At 38.7% G+C, this 20,038-nt stretch overlaps 1 pseudogene; it reads left to right on the forward strand.

The window, feature by feature from the left end:
• LOC110323815 overlaps positions 1-20,038 on the forward strand; it is a 186,996-nt pseudogene that overhangs the window by 134,590 nt on the left and 32,368 nt on the right.

Genomic DNA, 20,038 nt, shown 5'->3' on the forward strand with positions numbered 1-20,038 from the left:
GCAAGGTGTTGGGTGCTGGATCAGCCTGCGGACAGCCGCCAGGCGAACACCCCTCCTGGGCAGGAGAGGCGCAGGACGATCGGGTCCAGCTGCGGGTCCCCTCTCCAGTCCGCTCTTTCCCCCCCAACGAACATTTTTAATTAATAAAATAGTGGTTGTAAATAACTGGGGCCAAGTGATAAGGGAATGAAATAAACACTGGAATCTAACCAAGAAGAGACAGAGAGTGCTGTACCTTAAGAATAAAATAATTTAAAACCAGTCCTTAAAAAAAAAAAGCCCAGTGAACTGCAAGAAAACACATATAAGCAATTAAACTAAATAAGATTAAAAATACACAAAACCTCAAGGAGTTCACTGGAGAAACAGATGCCGTGTAAAGAAAGAGAGTGGGGCTGAGAATCGTATAACTAAAACTTGCTACAGATTGTTTCAATAGATGATCCAATTAAGCAGGAGACAGAAGAGGTGAATGCAAGGAGAGACCATATAAATTACCCTCTCATCAGGGGGAACAGCAAGAGATGGAAAGACCTCAGGAGTCACGATACACTCTTGAGTGAACCTATCATGTTATGGAATTTCCAGGAAGAACTGAGACAAGGAAGAGGAAAGCTACAGTGAATAGTGTTGTAAAGAACATGGGGACACCTTTTTGACATACTGATTTTAAGTTGTTTGGACATGCACCTTGCAGTGAAGTTTAGATCACAGGGTTTTAGTTGGGGGGGGGGGTGCCCTCCATTTGTAGAGATCCCAGACAGCTCACTGTTTTGGAACTTTCCATGGTCTTGCTTGTGTGAGTTCAAATTGTTAATGTGAATTGCTTTCCCTCACTTGCAGTCTGTTCTCTGCTGTAAAACTTGGAGACTGGAACTGCTATGACCTCTTCCCTGTCACCTTCCTCCCTGTCACCTGCCCTTTGCTCTCCTCGACTCAGTCTTTAAATTTATCTTCTTGCCATCTGCCATCAGTGTTGCTTGTTCTTCTGTTCCATTCTTTCTTTCAGCGTCTCTGGATGTTCAATATGTATTGCCTCACACCAACTCTAAGTTACCCTAAGCAGATGTCCATTTCCTTTTCAATATCGTAAAGTCATCTTCAGCAGCATTTTATAAGCGCACATGATTAGAATTGTTGAAGGGTATTTGATTCCTTTATTTCTCAAGTGTGTATGTTGTATACACATAAAACCTACACATTGAAGGAAAAGGAATAACCCAGGATAGGATTTCTCAGGTTTCTAGTTCATTCCCCCCCCCCTTCTGAAACAGTTCACTTCAAATAGAGTTTTAATTGTATTGGCTCTAAGTGAATGTAAACCAAGTTAATATTGAACCAGCAGATGGAAAAAATCCTTATCATTGAACAGCGAAACAACTTGAATTCTTTCCCCCTCTTTTGCCATCTGTTATCTGAGCTCATATTTGAAACATTAGCCATTCAGAAAGGGTTTGTTATTTCTGTTGTTTTTTTTTTTTTTTTTTTTTTGGCTCCAGTAGGCAGCGAGTTTCTCTGAAGATCTAGTGCTTATCTCTTCAGAAGAAAAAAAAAATGTTATAAATGTGAGGGGAGCCCTGAACTAATATTTAACAGTCACATAAAAGCTTAAGAAAATGCAGAGTACAAAGTCAGTCTAAGGAGATGCCATTTCCAATTTATTTTCATAATCTAATTCTGCCTTGCCTGTAAAGGTTAATCTAAACTCAGCTGAACCAAGCCTGTCCACTGCTTGCTTGTTACAGGCTCTGCTACGTTATTTGAAACATAGCAAAATGAATATAGCCCTTGTTTACAATCCAGTTCTTATTTTTTTCCAGTTGTAGCAGATAAGATTTTTTTCCCCATGTAACTTTCAAATTATGAGCAGTCATAGTATGTGCAGTGGCAAAAAATGGTTCTCAGAAAACTCCTAGAGAAGAATTTGTTTTGAAAATAACAACACAGAACATTTAGCCTCCATTCACTTAAATAACAGGGTCCACCACCCTTTTCTAGATATCCATGCACTTGGGAAATGAGAGCCTAATGACCTAAATAATTTGACGATTAAATTAAACATTAGCCTAAGGGTTTGGAAAACTATTCAACATTCCAAACTTGTGTTCTTCAAGTCAAACATTATATTTTCCAGTGGCAATGACTTTTAGATTTGTGTGTGTGTGTGTTTATTGTGTATAAAACTGCTCATCACAGTTTTCTTGAGCGTTTTGATTATACACAAAGCATTAATTACTTAATATGGTTATTCTCTAATGCTTGAGGCCAAGTAGTCCTTAGTCTAAGTAAGGTACTTGCAGCATTCAGAATGATTGCTGTTGCTTAGCAATTGGCTCGCCTATGGACAGCCTTTGAAGAGTGCTGCAGTTTCTATTTGGGGCACTAATAGACTTCTTTGGTTGGTAGCCGAGTGAGTTCTGGCCAGACATCTTCTCCATATGGGCATCCAGGAGCATCCTGTTAACCATTCTTTAGATTGAGAAATAACACGTTCACTAAACAGTCCCTGAGTGACAAGCTTAAGAAGATTACGAATCATAGTCATTAGGTAAAAGTTAAGTACCTTTTTGCACAAACTTGAACCTTTATCCATCAGTTTAATCTGACTCTGATCTACTTACTTGCTCAAGATAGAGCCTTTGTCTTTCTCTCTTAATTGGCATTTCAGGTGTTAAGGCGTTCTGTGGCTCAGAATGTCAGTGGTGGGCTCAGCTTAATCAGTCAAGGGACTGAAACCTGGGAGTTTTCTGAGAAGCTACAAGTGACCTCCCACCCTCATACTGGGCCTGGCTTTACCCTTGTCTCTCAGTGCCCTGAGATCTTTCACACAAGAGCTTGTGTGAGTCTGAGAATATTAGCCTCTGCCATGGTGTCTGTTGCATGCTGTTTTATGGACTGCTACCCAAATGGTCTCTGTTTCTTTTCTGAGTGCTGCCAGCAAAGTTTTCTTCTCTCCTTCACGGATTTTGTCTGTTTGGCTCCTATTGCTAAAGGGATTCCTTATCCTTTGGATAGACATTAAAGCCCTGTGCTCACTGACTTCCACTTCTCTCCACTTTGCTTCTATCCATGTATACTCTACATTGAGTTATCTCATGTCTGCTAAAGAAGCCAAAACAGAAAAAAACAAACAGCCCGCATCAAGAGCATTACTTGCCATTCAGCTCAACGTCAAGAGCTAGATTACTGTTCATCTCAGCTTTGGCAGGCAGGTAAACTTCAATTTCTGTTTTATAGATGTTAAAATAAAGGTCCAAAGCACTTAAATGTTGATAAAGGTAGGTGCCAACTCAGCTCTGTGTAACTCAAACCTTATATGTTTACTTCTCTAGCTTGGCAAAAGCCAGAGTTAGAATCATGGTGTTCTTAGCCTCAAGACCTCTGGAAACTGGTGCCTTCCAAGAGGCTTGCAGAAATGGGAGAGGCCCAGGCTCTTTTAAGAGGATGCTGTCATCAATGGACCATTTCTAGCACATATTTCTTCTGGTAACAGTGAGACTGGCATTTCTTTTCCAGTATATAGATTCCTAATGGACGAAATATGTTAACCAAATCATTTATTTATTTTTTATTACCTAAAATGTGTTTATTAGGACAGCCCCCACCTATCTTGAACCAGGGCAGTTTGAGTATTACTCCTCCCCAAAGGGAGAATCTTCTGCCATTTTTCCTTTTCTGCATGTATTTCTGCTGACAGAGAACAGTCAGGCAGCCAACACACAACAGTACTGTCTGTGCGTGGCTAAAGACACAGTGATTTTACAGCATCCTGGGCATTTCACTTGCATGAGGTACGTGAATGGGGGCTCTGCACCAGGGGCTTTGTGTGTTTCATCCTTTCTTCTGGAGAGGGATGAAGGAAGGTCCTTTGTGAGAGACATGTTCCTGTAGGGAGATCATCAACACCAGAGAGTCAAAATCATCATCATCGTTTTTATCGTTCAGTCATTGTTGTCGTCATTGTCTTCGTCATCATCATCATCATCTTAACTCCAATGCACTTATATAATAAGAGAAATAGTGCTGTGCTTCCTAGAGTTGGACCTGGGCCCTTCATGTCAATCCCACAACTGACCTTTCCATGCAAGGCAGATCATTTATTCTCTTTCTTCATTCATCTTTAACATGTTCAGTCTTAATTCTAAAAGAACAATCTTACAGATTTAACAACAAAAGCACTATCTGATACATTTCAGTTTATTTTGATAATAAACAGCATTTAATCTCCATGGAATATATTAACGGTTTGCTTCGTTTTCCAGTTTTGGAATAAATACGATGTCTTGCACCATGAAAAGAAAAGAATGAAAGAAAAATAACGGAAGTATCAGTGGTTCAATCAATTAAATCTCAAAATGGAGTTACTATGAAACAAACCATCTCTCTACCAAGCAGTAAGACATCAGGTCACTGCTGTGCCTTCCACCTTTGAGCCCTGCCCTCTCCCTATGTCAGGGCACTGTGCTGATTTCTTCTTCTGTATGCATCTTGCCAACCTTTTAAAGCCTTAGTAAAACAAACTACGTAGAATGCATTCTGTGTGCCTGACTGTCTCGTCCTATGCTTGTGAGGTTCCTAGCATTATGGTAGATAGGTATGATCTGTTCATTTTGATGATTACCAGTGGGTTCTTCCCTAAAAACAAACCAAATTGATTTGTTTAATGTCTTTGGAATGTTTCTAGTTTTCAGAAAATACAAATAATGTTTCTCTTAATGCTTTTGAGCATCTCTTTTGGTTAATGTATGTGTCTACCTTAGTGTTTATCTAGCTGTGACTTAGATTTATAGGCTCTCTTTGATTGTGTGTGACAACTATTTTCTCTCAGTCTGTGACTTTTTCTCCCAGACTTTTCACAGAAATAAGTTTTAAAATTTAATATAGCACAATTTCTAATCTTTCTTTGGCTTGCGATTTTTGATTTCGTGTTGGGATTTAACAATTAATTTGTTTGTATTTAGTATAAAAAATATTGTTTTTTAAATGTAATTTTCACATATACATACATTGTTCTTGTTAGCATCCTTCATAGCATCTTCTCTCACCACGGATGGTTCTTTTCCTCCCAGCAAATAGGATTTTAAACTCTGAAATCAACTCAAAGAAAAACATATATTTTCTATTAAAAGTTTCAATGTTTTTACTTGGGCATTTAAAACCACAGTCTTTATGGGTTAGGTTGGTATGGTATTGTGTGAGGTAATACTTCATCTATGACACAGTCAATATCTTTTTTGATTTGTGTGTTCTTTCTTATGAGAAGTGGATGATAGTACCAAAAGAAAGGCATGATTCTTAATGTGTCTGGGATTTCGACAACTGTCTTTCCACAGAATACTATACTTCAAAAAAACACTTGCCTTATTTCTTTGCAAGAGATAGGTTCATTTCTTAAATTGCCCTTCCGCAGTTTTCCTAAGGATATTTGAGCAAGACTGCTACAAAGCATCCTTGCAGAGCACTGGCAGTGGAAGGTAATGATTGATGTGTAGGCATATAGGCAATTCTCCCTTTGCAAACCTCTCCATTAGTCTATGCTCTAAGAGTTCTGGCCCAACATCAACCTCAATACTTACACTTGTACTTGCTTCTTAAGGACAGCTCTTCCATTTGATAGTGAACGCTGTGAAAGGAAGGGGATTTCCTGAAAGGCAGTCTGGCAGATTTTATTCAAGGTTTGATAGGCATGTATAAACACTGGCTTACTTTGAATTGGATGGGAAAGTGTCTACTTATGTACTTGCTTGTTGGCATTGTGCTTTGTGAAGATCTCAAAAGGCTTGCTAAAGCACAGTCAAATACCTTCTGTGAAGATGACCCAAAAGGAACAAAAATCCTTTAGATTTCTCTTATACAGCTGTCTTCTCAACCACTATTACAAATGTAAACTTGTAGTTCACCAGTGAAAAGCTTGTGTTAGAAAATGCCCAAAGCAGCTGGGCAGTGGTGGCGCACACCTTTAATCCCAGCACTTGTGAGGCAGAGGTAGGTGGATTTCTGAGTTTGAGGCCAGCCTGGTCTACAGAGTGAGTTCCAGGACAAACAGGACTATACAGAGAAATCTTGTATTGAAAAACAAAACAAAACAAACGACCAAAGGATGATTTGTAGCAAGACAAACATCTCAATGCTGATTGACATTTCTGCCTTAATAAACCTGCTGTGGAGAGTTCAATGCTGTATTTCATTTTACAGTGAAAGGAATTGCAAAGTGAACCCAGGACCTTAAGCCTGTTAAGTATTCCTCCAGTGAGCTACACCTCCAGCTCTCGATGCTAATATTTTTATCTCTGAACAGTGGCATATATTCGTTTTAATTATTATTTTACTTTGAAATTCCAGCTATGTTTTGCTACTGTCTACAACTGACTATTGAAGGGAAAGAACTCTTCGAAGGGGACATTTTATTTGACCCACGTAGGTTGCAGCTATCTGTGGCTCGTACCCCCTTTCTCTTTGGGAAAGCACTGCTTTCATACCACAGTGCAGTTTTCAGTTTTCAAAGGCTGTGCTAATAAAGAAGCACTTCATAGGAAGACACGGAAAGGTCAACTAGCACTTCTTAACTAAAGAAGTTTTGAAAAACTTCTGACTTCTATGGTGATGTGAGTATATGTGCAGACATAATTGTTCAGGGCTCATCCTACAACTTAGTTAAAAATTGTGTCCCCTTTTCTCTTGCATATGGCCTTTTAAAATGTCAGTAACTTTGTTAATTCCAAGCCAATTATTTTCATATTTTTCAAAGTATGAACTCACACTAGTCATATGCATTTCTATATTGGGATTAATAACACATACACATGCACAGTGGATATTGTCATTTTCAAGGAAGATGTTTATTTTCATTAATATTTTAAAATCAACATATATAAGACAATGTTAAATGATGGTGGTAAAGAGAAATAAAACACAGATCCTTATGACTTATACTTGATAGGGTAAATGTACCTTAAAGTTTAAGCTATGGTCCAAAGTCTTCTCCACTTTAGTATTTGCACAATATTATTTAGGACCTAAAACTCATGTCCAGATCATTTTAAACATTTCCCAACTTCTGATCTTGAAGGTCATGTTCTGGTGGGAAATTCACACAAAAAGAAGAAGGTGTCAGCTTTCAAGGTATAGAGAACAGCTGCTGCAGTTTCCTACTGTCCATTGAACCACAATGTATTTAGGTGACACAAATATTATTTATTATCCTCTTCCTCTCTGTGTTTTCATTATGCTGATTTATTCCTTTCTCTCATAATTTCACAGCTTTCAGATGGCGTTTATGTATGACATTAAGTAGCTTTCTATTTTGCCAATGAGGAAATAGGTGACCTTTATTGCCACTAAAAGTAAGATGCTTATAGTTCCTTTAGAAGATGAAATGATTCAGTGGGTATAGGTGCTTGCCTCCAAGGCTGATGATCTGAGTTCAGCTTCTAAAACCCTTTTTTTTTTAAAAAAAAAAAATGGAGCACTTCTTTTTTTCATGATTTATTTATTTATTTTATATGAGTACACTGTAGCTGTCTTCAGACACACCAGAAGAGGGTATCAGATCCCATTACAGATGGTTGTGATCCACCATGTGGCTTCTGGGAATTGAACTCAGGACCTCTGGAAGAGCAGTCATTGCTCTTAACTGCTAAGCCATCTCTCCAGCCCAATAAAACCCTTGTGGTAGGAGAAAAGAACTAATTCCTGTGACAAATGTCCTCTGACCTATATGTACATGCCATAGTAAGCTTGTGTATGTGTACTCACCCTACCTCTTATTAACTAACTAACTAACTAACTAACTAACTAACTAACTAGCTAACTAGATAAATGGAATAAGACATTTATAACAGAAAAGACAGTCTTATATCCTTCAAATTCTATATAAATATAGCTTCCAATAGGCAATAACTTCATTAAATTATTTGACACAATTACATATCTGGTATGGATTTTTGAAAGTAGATACAGAAAATTGAATGCATCTATTATTTTAAAGTACAGTGATTTTGTTGTGTTTTGGTTAGGAAATAATAAAACAGGTGAACAATTTATAAGATCTGCAGATTTCAGTAAATGAAAGGTAAGTGAATAGTAAAGTGTTGCTAATTATAAAGAATGGTCACTAAGAGTCAGAGCAGTTACTATAGAGGGTAAAAATGTCTCTCATCCACAAGCTTCTGCTTAAAATCAACATATGGCTATTCAGAATTTGCAAAATGGTAAGGGATGACAGACATATCTTCTGAACTAATAAAATTAGAATAGTTCAAGGACTAAAGCTGTGTGATGTCATTCAAACTGATTTATAATACTAGTATATATATTTTATACAAACATACTTTGATGTAATATTGAATTCTATGTGCACCCATTTAAATACTATTAAAAGTATTTATTGAACCAGGCCCTGCCCATCTTGCAAGGTGGCCATGTTGGAAGCCATCCAGCCTTGACTCAGGCAGACAGAATATATAGAAATGAAATAGAATCAATAGGATTTGCAGAGAAACAGCAATATTCATATTATTGTATATAGATATAGTACATACAATATATTATATACAAGGTTTCAGAGGATACCACAAGGCTTATGAGTTTTATTTAGATTCACCTGCAGATCCAGAGAAGTAATTTTGGTGTTTTTAACATTGATGGTGAGTGGAATGGAGATGGAGAGAAATGAAGGAAGGCAATCTGAAAAGCTTGGAGAATGGATGCACAAAATAGAAGAAGCGAACTATCAGGGGTGACTCAGTTTCCTGCTGTGAGCAGTTACTTGAGTGAACGAAAGGCTGGTGCATGCAGAAGGGAAACACAAGAGGGGGAGTAAATGCCAATGGCACATGGCAAGGGAACTTTTGCATGGACACTGACACAGAATGGTTATGAAGAACTCATGTCTGAAGCTCAGGAAAATGAAACTGTTCTGCTTCTGATACAGCTGCATGGCATTGGCTGCTCTGCTCAGCATCCTGAGGATAACGGCCTATGACGTAGAGACCAAAGTAGGTAAGAATGTAGATATTCACAGTAAACAGATAAATGAATTTGTACTGCAACCTGACTTTCTAGGGTCTGAAATCTAATGGCGGGGCATATGTGACTGTCACTGTCTTCCTTACCACTAATGTGGTCTTTTCAGGTTGCTCTTTTTTTTCTCTCTCTTTCTCTGATTCCCAGCATACTAGCACTGGGACATACGTTGCTTACCCAGCAGGCTACCTGAAAGCTTTCTGGAGGGTGAATTTTTGATTGTGTGTGTAGGGTTTCTTCAATGTAGGTCAGTATCTGTCCTCTCTTTGATTGTTAATCCACAGTCTTGAAGTGATTATGCAATCCACCGGGGACCTGCTAAATATAGTGTTCTAAAGTTCAACAGCAAAAGTCCTCCCCCACTGTCCTTTAATTTGAAAATGACTGAACAAATTTCTCTTATACTTTTCATAAAAATAAAGGAAGATAGGACTTCCAAAGAATGTAAAACTTTCCCTACCAGAAAAGTTGTAGACAGTTATCAAATGACTTAAAGCAGGAGGTAATAATAGAGACTTTTTAAAAAACATAAAATATAGCATTTCCTACTTTGAACACTGTAATTACTATTTACAGCTAGATTATGGGGAAGTCTGTGGGTGTTATAGAATTCAGTTTCAGAATTACGGAAACTCTGTTTGCATAATTAAAGGGATAGTTAGTAAATTCCCTCCCATTTTCTAACCTATTTAAGCAGTCCGTATATGTGCCAATATTTCTTTTCTAACTATGGTAAAAGAGACAACCAACTTTAAATCTTGTGTTGCTGAGTAATAGCCATAATAACTGTGGATAATGCTGGGTTCATAATTAGTGAATTTGCTGAGGTATTTCTAGCAATGCATTAGATATGGCATAGATACAAATTTCTGCTTCATTAAATGACTTTATAGACTATATTTTTGCTGCTTTTGCGTATGTGATTTTCCCCCTGTTTGATAGCAGGGTTACTTTACAGCTTCTTAATGAGAATACCTTTTTTATTGGAACCTTTTCTGAAGTTTTATTGAAGCGCTCAGTGACCTATTTCTAATGATTTTAGAGCTCTGAAATGTTCTCTCCCTTATTTAAGGAGCTTTAACTTATGTTTGATTACTGGCTTTGGAAGTAGACTCACTATCTAATTTTAGGAAGGAAACCTTTTCTTACAGGAGAAACAAATTCAAAAATAACCTTGCGCATCACAGGATGCCCATGAGTTATGGAAATGGCTTACTTCCCTGCACCTTTTATTAGGTAAAGGAAGGCCAAAACTCAGAGATGTCTCCCCTTCTCTCTTCTTCATTGTACTTCTTTAGGAAAACTTCCATTTTATGTCCTCTTTTATAAAAATAAAAGACAAATATATAAATTCACTAGTCTAATGACATCTCAGGTGCTATGATTTCATATTCTATAGAAACATGGATGCACTTCTGACATTGCGTGTCTCTAGAATATGCGGGAAAATCAAGGCACCCACCTTTGTCAAGCAAGGTGAGTATTAAGTACTAGATTTTGGAGCAACTGAGTCAGTCACCAAGAAATACTTTGATGTTTGATAATGTTTCTTCAAGAAGCCCTGGGTTGTCAACAAAACAAATCAAAAGCTCCCTCACAGGTGTTGTATGTATCGATTCCAAGTTCTTGATCAGGGGTATCTGGAGGCTCCCAAATAAATCCGAATAAAGTAGTTGCTCTTGGTTGCCCACTAGAACTTGATGGTAAGATGATGTTGCTGAAGACACACTACACTTGGTCACAGGACATGGAGAAATCAAATTTCCATTGACCAGGAGGCTTCTCTGCTAGCTACCTTATCCAGCTATAAATCCTGTGAGCTATAGCAACAACAAATGATGATGAGAGTGGCAATATATGCCCATGGTTATAGTAGTGGCACAGATGTTATGGAGGGTAAACAACTACTCTATGATTGTATTTAAGGCCCACGCCTCATGTTATAAATCTGAGTCAAAACTCAATGTTGTGGAGCTATAGGCTCCAGGGTAAAACCCACTACTATTATTCTGTTAAATGATTATATTATTAAACTACTTTCTAAATTCATACTTCTATATCCACAGATCAGTACAGCTCTCAAAGCTCATCTTTCTATAGAGAGATGTGGTTAGTGTAGAAACTCTCATTTGGTCCAATTGCAGAGAATAGTGTCTGTGGAGAGCCCGGTCATAAATGAGACAGCCATATTATATCCTATCCCCTAAGGGCTCAGGGACCATCATGGAAGAGGGGCTGGAAAGATTGTGTAAGTCAGAGGCTGGGGAGAACTGAACTAAAGCAGCAACATCTGGATATGATATGACAACTGCACCCATGAGCTCACAGAAGCTGTGGTTTTCTGTACAAGATCAGGTAAGTCAACATTCTAGTATGGAGCAAGGAAGGGATCATGAACTACTACTACCTCTAGTTGGGGAACTATTGAATGGTGCTGGCTTTGTTGAGAGAGAGAATCAGTTTTCTTTACACCTGTGACCCCATAGGTTTATCATGCTTTAGTGGATAGTCCCATACTAATTATCGTTTAAATTGTAAAAATTGGATTCAGCTCACTCAGAAGGGGCAATAAAATGGTCATTGGAAGTAGATGGAGGGAGGGATCTGAGTGGGAGAGGGGATGAGGAGGGGAACTGGGGGGTTGATCAGGTTTAGGGAGAGGCAGGGAGAATGGAAGAATGAACAGAAACTGGATGGTGGGATTGGGGGAGGGACAACTCTAGGACATACCAGAGACCATAGAATCACCATATAGATATCTAAGATATCTATATAGATATCTATATAATATGGTGATTCTAGCTGAGAATCCTGGCAGTGGGGTATATGGAGCTTGAAATGGCCACCTCCTGTAGCCAGGCAGGACAGAGGTATAAGGACAGCAACCCCCCACAAAACCTTCTACCCAATATCTGTCCTGCCTATAAGAAGTGCAGGGACAAAGATGGAACAGAGACTAAGGGAATGGTCAACCGATGAATGGCTGAACTTGAGACACATTCCATGGCCAAGAACCAATTCCTGACTCTATTAATGATATTCTGTTAAGGTTTCAGGCAAAAGCCTAACGGAACTATCTTCTGAGAGCATATAGCCAGCAGCTGACCAAAACAGATGCAGGGATCCACAGCCAACCATTACATGGAACTCCGGAAGTCTAGTGGAAGTGTTTGGGGAAGTACCCAGAGGGAATAGGGACCCCACAAAAAGACCTATAGAATCTGAACCACCCAGACACTGAACCACCAACCAGCAAGCATACATGGGCTGAACCTAGTCCCCTTGTACTTATATAGCAGATGTACAGCTTGATCTTTATGCAGGTCCCACAACAACTGGAGTGGGGCTGCCCCTATCTCTGTTTTTCTATCTGTGGATCTTGTTCCCCTAACTGGGTTGCCTTGTCTGGCTCAGTGGGAGAGGATGTGCCTAGGGTCCTTCAGTGACTTACTATGCCAGGAGGTATTGGTACCCAGCAGGATATTTTCCTTAGAGGAGAAGAGAGGGGAGAGGGAGAGGGGAGGACTGGGAAAAGGTGAGGCTCTGATCAGGATGTAAAGTGACTAAATAAATAAATAAATAAATAAATGGAGGAAAATGGATTCAGGGTGTTATAAAAAATAAAAAAGGACATGAAGTTGAGGGTGGACGTGAAAGCAATTGGAGATAAATGTGAACAAACTATATTTTGTACATGTATGGAATTCTCAAAGAACCAATGTGACAGCAAATTAAAGAAAAAGTAACACAGAGGAGGCTCTACTCACAAATGCTCTAGAATGGATCAGGGGTGAGGAGAACACAACATCTGTTCCAACACCACTTAGAGTAACCTGGACCAGCATGATCCAGGGATGCAGGAACTCTGCTCCATCAGTGGCTCAGGTTCCTTCTGAACTGGACCGGGCTACACAAACTTGGTGGCCAATCCCACAGACCCCATAGGAGGCTCCAATCCCAGGCATTCTAGAGTGCCCAGATTCTTAGGATCCCAGGATCCCAAGATCCCAGGAGCTTGGCCACACCAGTATCTCAGGGTCTCAGAGGCAGCTTGACTCCCAGGAACTTTGACACACTCAGAATCTCAGGATCACAGGATCCTGGAATCAAAGGATCACAGAGACAGCTGGACTCTGAGGAGTTCTGACTCAACCAGGATTATAGTCAGATATAGTGAGGGCAGGGAGCACTAGAGATAATCAGATGGTGGGAGGCAAGCTTAAGAACAGAAGCAACAGGAACTAAGGTTAATTGGCATCATCAGAACCCAATTCTCCCACCATCACACCAGAAAAGCAAGATTTGGACCTAAAGTCACTTCTCAAGACGATGATGGAGGACTTTCAGAAGAACATAAATAACTCACTGAAAGAAATACAGGCTAACACAGGTAAACAGACAGAAATCCTTAAAGAGGAATCACAATAATCCCTTAAGGAATTACAGGAAAACACAATCTGAATGAAGGAAATGAACAAAACCATCCAAAATCTAAAAATGGAAGTAGAAACAATAAATAAAGAAATCACAAAGGGAGACAACCCTGGCATTAGAAAATTTAGGAAAGAAATCAGGATTCATAGATGCAAGCATCACCAAGAGAATACAAAGGGCTGGAGAGATGGCTCAGTGGTTAAGAGCACTGACTGGACTGCTCTTCTGAAGGTCCAGAGTTCAAATCCCAGCAACCACATGGTGGCTTACAACCATCCATAACAAGATCTGACTCCCTCTTCTGGAGTGTCTGGAGACAGCTACAGTGTACTTACATATAATAAATAAATAAAATAAAAATTAAAAAAAGAAAGTTACAAAATACCAAGAGAATACAAGAGATAGAAGAGAGACTCTCATGGGCAGAAGATACCTTAGAAAACATTGACACAACAGTCAAAGAAAATGCAAAATACAAAAAGCTCCTAACCCAAAAACATCCAGGAAATCCAGGACACAATGAGAAGACCAAACCTAAGGATAATAGGTATAGAAGAAAGCAAAGATTCCAAACTTAAAGGGCCAGTAAATATCTTCACCAAAATTATAGAAGAAAACTTCACCAACCTAAAGAAAGAGATGTCCATGAACATGCAAGAAGCCTACAGAACTCCAAATAGACTGGACCAGAAAAGAAATTCTTCTCATCACATAATAATAAAAACACCAAATGCATTAAATAAAGAAAGAATATTAAAAGCAGTAAGGNAAAANGTCAAGTAACATATAAAGGCAGACCTATCAGAATTACACCAGACTTCTTACCACAGACTATGAAAGTCAGAAGATCCCGGGCAGATGTCATATAGACTCTAAGAGAATATAAATGCCAGCCCAGACTACTATGCCCAGTAAAATTCTCAATTACTGTAGGTGGAGAAAACAAGATATTCTATGACAAAACCAAATTTATACAATATCTTTCCACAAGTCCAGCCCTACAAAGGATAATACCAACACAAGGAGAGAAACTACACCTTAGAAAAAGCAAGAAAGTAATTTTTCAACAAACCCAAAAGAAGATAGGCCCACAGGTATAATGCCACCTCTAACAACAAAAATCACAAGGAGTAACAATCACTTTTCCTTAATATCTCTTAATATCAATGGACTCAATTCCTCTATTAAAAATATAGACGAACATACTGGATATGTAAACAGGACCTAGCATTTTTCTGTATACAAGAAATTTACCTCAGTGACAAAGACAGACACTACCTCAGAGTAAAATGTTGGAATATAGTTTTCCAAGCAAATGGTCCCAAGAAACAAGCTGGAGTAGCCATTCTCATATCAAATAAAATCGACTTTAAACCTAAAGTTATCATCAAAGGATAAGGAAGGACACTTCATACTGGTCAAAAGAAAAATCTACCAAGATCAACTCTAAATTCTGAACATGGTGCATATGCAAGGGTACCCACATTCATAAAAGAAACTTTAATAAAGCTCAAAGCAGAAATCACACCCCACACAATAATAGTGGGAGACTTTAATACTCCACTTTCAGCAATGGACAGATCCTGGAAACAGAAACTAAACAGAGACACAGTGAAACTCACAGAGTTATGAATCAAATGGATATAGTAGATATTTATAGAACATTTCATTCTAAAGTAAAAGAATATATTTCCTTCTCAGCATCTCATAGTACCTTCTCCAAAACTGACCATATAATTGGCTACAAAACAGGCCTCAACAGATACAAGAGGACTGAAATAATCCCATGCACTCCATCAAATCACCATGGACTAAGGCTGATGTTCAATAACAACATAAATAAGAGAAAACACACATACACATGGAAACTGAACAAGGTTCTACTCAATGATAACTTGGTTAAGGAAGAAATAAGGAAAGAAATTAAAGACTTTTTAGAATTTAATGAAAATGAAGNNACANCATACCNAAACTTATGGGACACAATGAAAGCAGTGGTAAGAGGAAAACTCATAGCTCTAAGTTCCTCCAAAAAGAAACTGGAGAGAGCTTACACTAGCAGCTTGGCAGCACACAAGAAAGCTCTAGAACAAAAAGAAGCAAATACACCCAAGAGAAGTAGAAGGCATGAAATAATCAAACTCAGGGCTAAAATCAACCAAATAGAAACAAAANGAACTATACAAAGAATCAACAAAAGCAGGAGCTGGCTCTTTCAGAAAATCAACAAGAATTTATTGGTATTTATTTCATCAGCAATCACTGGTATGATTTTTCTATTTTATTGAGAAATAATGGCAAACTATCCTTATTTTCTGTTACTTCTGCTTACTTGACCTGGTGAGCTCAAATATTTTCCTGCACTTTTTAATACTTGTCTCCTTATCAGTTGTGAGAAAGGGTCATTTTTCCACCCAACAATTTATATGATCCCATTATTCAGCTTACCTATAATGTTTTGGTTTGTTATACACTTAAGAAAAATTAAGGGAGAAGGAGTTTATTCTGGATCAAAATTCACTGAACTTTTGATATAGTAAAATCTGTCATTTCTTTTTTTCTTAATCATGTTTGTATAACATCTCTTGCCTAAGAAACCTTTTTCATATCAAGATTACAAAGATTTATTTTAAAATATCTTTTTGAAAACATTTGTATTCACCATACCTATATATCTCTGTTCTATGTACACATATATCTACATATATTTCCCAGCAACCTGGGCAGTTGGATCAGACTACAAGGCTGAACTACAGCCAACAAAATTTAAGTAGAAGTTAGGTATTTATTTTCAGTCTTGCTCCATCTAACAACAACAACAACAACAACAATAACAATCAAACCAAACCACCACTCCCACCACCATCACCAACAAATTCTTCCAAGAGAGACCTTATAAAATAACAGTAAATGCTATGTGCTCAAAATGGTGATATAGACTCTGGGAAGAGTTTCTGTTCTAGAATCATCACTGAGTGGAGAAATACATATAGATTAACATTCACATTTAGCTCATGAGGAAAAATGAAATTCTTCCATTTTTATGCACCAGGATATTACAGTTTGCCTTTTGTAGCAACTATGTGATCCATATGTAGGGTAAGACCTTGACTTAATTGTTTCCCAATTGTGAAAGAAAATTCATGAATAAAAGTTAGTCCTCTATTAGGCATTATTTTTTGCAAGCATGGTTCAGGAATACAAAACAAGGACATCAGAATGCTCCACTCCACCCCGACAGCACAGAGCTGCAGCCTATGCCATAACCCAAGACTTTGACCAGGACTGATTTTTGCTCAATCTGACTGCCTTTTTGACACGTTAGTGTCAGACATAATTCTGACTTGTATGACAGAGATTTCACAACTGGAAACTATTGGCATTGTCCAATCTGGACTGTCAGGAATCTACAGATAGTGACTTCCATCCTAACCATAAGAATATTCCTCTAGGATGGAGATCCTTGTCCACTGTCACAGGTCATAGGTGAGAGTCTCCTTACTACCCAACTACTGTCTCTCTTGAAGTATATTCATCTATTCTTACTATTCTAGTTTAATGGGTTAATTCTATCAATAGGCACTAACATGTTGTGCTTACTCCATGACACTGTTTAAAACAGTAAATGATTATGAATGGAATCAAGAATGGTCTTCTTTATAGGGAAGGGTTTAGATATTCCACACACTGTTTTCATTGTCACTAAAGTTCATTGTGATTATTTATGATGCATTCATGAGGCCTTTTTATACACTCTAAGTTGAACATACCACCCATGCATGCCCTCTTACCTTTCTTGTCCTACACTCTTGCTCTACTTCACATGCATTCCTGCAACAGCAACATATTTTAATCTTCACAGCTTTTAGTTTTCCAGTATCAAGGAACAGAGTAATCTTTTAAAATGTAGGCCTGATTTACTCTTCAAAGTCATCATATGACTCTTAGTGAAAAAGGGAAACTCCCTGATGTCTATAAAGCTTGGCCACTGTTTTTTCCTTTCTCCTATCTCCTTCTTTTCAGTTCTTTAATTTTTTTAAATACTCAAAATAAATTATCATATCTTTAGATCTTGTATTCCTGTTTTTCATTTGCTTAAACATTTCAGAGAGGTTGGTTGAGACCATAATCAGAATATATTGTACGAAAACAATCTATTTTATCTACAAGAAATGTATGAGAATAAAGAGAATTATCCATCTTTTATATTCTAGATTTAAGACTGGTACTTTTTAAATTTAAAAATATTTATTGTTATTTTTAGTTATGTGTATCTCTCTCTCTCTCTCTCTCTCTCTCTCTCTGTGTGTGTGTGTGTGTGTGTGTGTGTGTGTGCCACATGTTTGTAGATGCCTGCTGAAGTCAGAACATGTCAGATCTCCTGGAGCTAGAGTTATGGGGCTTGTGGACCACCCTGACATAGGTTCTTGGAATCAAATTCCAGTCCTCTGCAAGAGCAGCCAGCTCTTTTACCTGCTGAGCATGGTTCTAAAGGACTACATTCCTGGTCATCCTCAAGAGAAGCTACTTGTTGCAGTCATTTTCATCTTGTATTTCAATGACTACAATTTAACCATTAATTTGTGCTATTGTTATCAGTAGTATTTTGACATTTTCTCCTCTCTTGGATGAGATCCATGCTAATGTTTGCAGCAACATTTATAATTTTGTATGTATTGTCACTGTAATTGTTAAATTGACATCTGATAATGAATAAAGGTTTGCTGAATAAATTTAAAAAATAAAAACATATACTGGAGTATACATACATTAAAGGAAAAGAATGAAGCAATCATTATTGCAGTTAAGATCCAAACATATTAATAGTACTTAAGAAGGAAATCTCTCAGATGTCCCTCAACAGAGGAATGGATACAGAAAATGTGTTACATTTACACAGTGGAGTACTACTCAGCTATTAAAAACAATGACTTCGTGAAATTCTTATGTAGATGGATGGAACTAGGAAACATCATCCTGAGTGAGGTAACCCAGTCATAAAAGAACACACATGTTATGTACTCACTGATAAGTTGATATTAGCCCCAAAGCTCAGAATACCCACAATACAACTCACAGACCATATGAAGCTCAAGAAGAAGGAAGACCAAAGTCCTTCTTAGAAGGGGAAACAAAATACTCATGGGAGGTAGAAGGTGGGAGGGACTTGGGAGGAAGAGAGAGGACAAGAGGAAAAAGTGGGGCAGGATCAGGTATGGGAGAAGTCAGGGATGATAGATAGACAGTGTCAGGAAATTGAACAGAAGTGTGCAGCAATTGGGGATGGGTAATTGGGGGTAGCAACCAGAAAAATCTCAGATGCCAGGAAAGCCAGAGGCTCCCAAGACCCAACAGGGTTAAGATTAGCTGAAATGCCTAACAAAGGGGAGAGAGAATCTGTTGAGACTGTCTCCAAAAGTTAGGCAAGGCCCCTAGTTGAGGGATGGGGCCACCTGCTTACCTCCAAATTCTTAACCCAGAATGGCTCCTGTCTAAAGAAGGGGACAAAGTGTGATGCAGAGACTGAAGGAAAGGTCATACAGAGACTGGCCCACCTAGGTATCCATCCCATATACAGACACCAAACATAGACATTACTGCGGATGCCAATAAGTGCTTGCTGACAGGAGCCTAATACAGCTGTCTCCTGAGAGGCTCTGACAGTGCCTGACAAATACAGGGGTGAATACTCACAGCCAACCATTGGAATGAGCACAGGGACCCCAATGGAGGAGTTAGAGGAAGGACTGAAAGAGCTGAAGGTGTTTCTTACCTCATAGGAAGAACAACAGTATCAACCAACCAGATCGCCCAGATCCCCCAAGGAGTAAACCACAAACCATGGAGTGCTCATGCCATGGCTCCAGCGACACATGTAGCAGAGGATGGCCTTATTTGGCATGAATGTGAGGAGAGGCCCTTGGTCCTCTGATGACTCCATGCCCCAATGTAGGGGAATGCCAGGATGGTGAGGAGGGACAGGGTGAGTGGGGGAGTACATTCATAGAAGCAGGGAGAGGGGAATGGGATAGGGGGTTTTTAGAGGGGAAACCAGGAAAGAGGATAACATTTGAAATGTAAATAAATAAAATATCCAATAAAAATAAGAAGAAAAAAGATTGAAATCTGTGGTCTATATACAAAATAGCAGGACAAGTGGATCTCACATAAGAAGCATTGCATTACTTTATTTGATGTTAACAATTTGATCATATAAAAAAATCTTACCAGATGATATAAGACTATAACAATTCTGGGGACATAAGTAAATTGGAACCCAGATAGAAGGCTCCTCAGGGTGTGTCTGGAGGTAAGACACTGAGGGATTCTGCCCTCAGTTGGCACAAAGATGCCAGCAGCCAATGTTTGGGCAGGACAGACAGAGGTGGGCTTTTAGGATTCTTAGACTTGGGAGAATTAAGGGAGTGTGGGGAGCCGCCCTCACATTCGCCATTACAAGATAGCGCTGATGTCCTGCGCTCTAACATACAAACAAGGCAGCTGCGCATGTGCTGGGTAGATTTCCATTCCCTTGCGCCCTGCCTTTCCCGTGGCGTCATCTGGGGTAACAGCAGGCCGC

The sequence above is a fragment of the Mus pahari genome, chromosome 6 (assembly GCF_900095145.1).
Source record: "Mus pahari chromosome 6, PAHARI_EIJ_v1.1, whole genome shotgun sequence".
Classification (NCBI taxonomy): Eukaryota; Metazoa; Chordata; class Mammalia; order Rodentia; family Muridae; genus Mus; species Mus pahari.